Here is a 1,527-nt window from a genome sequence, read left to right on the forward strand (position 1 = left end):
CTTAGAGTAAAATTAACTCCACTTTTGCACGAAGACTATTAACAACAAAAAATTTAACACTTTTAAATTTGCTGTGTACTTACATAATATCATGAACCATAATTGTAAAATGTAAGTTTTCATAATTTTCTACATTTTTGGCTTAAAAAAAACAAAAAACAACCCTCTTCAGTCTCGAATACAAACATCTTGTAGTGAAGCTTTTGTGTGCAGTTTAATCACTGAAAGATTTTTCTGCTGTTTTTAGTCTGACGTTGCAGTTTGATTATTTTCTTTGCTTTCTGCACTGAGGAGAGGAGTGTATCGGTTAGCCACAACTAAACAATAACAACTCAGATTTTCTACCTGATACTTTAGTGAAACCCACAGAACCACATGTGAAACGCACATGACAACAAGGGTTTATTCAACAAACACAGAACATACAAATAACAGTAAAGTTATTGAGGACATAAATAAATTACATATTTATTTCACCAGAGCTGAATTTGCAAGAAAAGTCATTGTCACTTTTTAAAAAGTCAAATTAAAGCAGGATGTTATTTTTTTCTGATTTAGTGAGAAAGAAAAAGAAACATAAAGATCAGTGTTGACATCCTCTGGTCTAAAGTGTTTGGGGGACCAGTTAGAGACCAGCAGATGGACATCAGTTGGACTGGTGGACTGAAGAGCAGATGACGTCAGCTCCTGCGGCTAATATGATAATATCAGCCATCTTCTCTCTCTGACATCATAAAACTGCAAGAGTGTAAAACTTTGAACAAACTGAGTGTTTATGGCAGTCTGCAGCCAGTGTATGGCTCACAGCAATTACTTGGACATACACTGACCTCGATATTTTATTGGGCGTTAGGTTCTATAAGATGATTAACATACGATTGGGCCTGATTATTAAAGACTGTATGTGAGAAGGATTTTGATTTCAGGCCAAGGTAATGCCATCCAGAGTAAGAATCTGGTTAGATACCATATTTCTACGATTTTTAGGGCAGGACAAAACCCTCTGTTTTTAAATCTGAATTAAAAAAAACACATGACAGGAAATTAGGAAAAGCAAAACAGGTCATTGTAAACCAGCTTTTTCTTTGCCACACCTGAATTACAAAAATAAAGAAAAAAAAATCAGGTTCTTTTTCTGCTCTGCAGATTATTTCACATTTGTTTTAACCTAATTAGTCAAGTACAAATATTACAAACCTAAATGCTGTATATTGGCCATTAGTAAAACTTACTGTCAGAGTTCACAAGTCTGACATTGGTCAGGATATTTTTTGATTAGCTTAGCTTAGCATGGCAGCTGGAAACAAAGTGAGCAGCTAGCTTGTATTTGTGTAAAGTCAAAGATAAAGAGCAGCTGTACCTGGGCCTCCTCGTTCTGATGGTTGATTTTCCATAACTGACGTCTTCAGTTCTCACTGCTGAGTCAGCTAAATCAGTTTCTGCATAATAAAATACATTTAAATTACTGCAGGTACAACAACTGCAACAGTACTGTATTATCACACACAGCTATAGGAACTATTAATT

The sequence above is a fragment of the Haplochromis burtoni genome, unplaced genomic scaffold (genome assembly GCF_018398535.1).
Source record: "Haplochromis burtoni strain Fernald_Lab_line unplaced genomic scaffold, NCSU_Asbu1 Contig_649, whole genome shotgun sequence".
In the NCBI taxonomy this organism is placed as follows: domain Eukaryota; kingdom Metazoa; phylum Chordata; class Actinopteri; order Cichliformes; family Cichlidae; genus Haplochromis; species Haplochromis burtoni.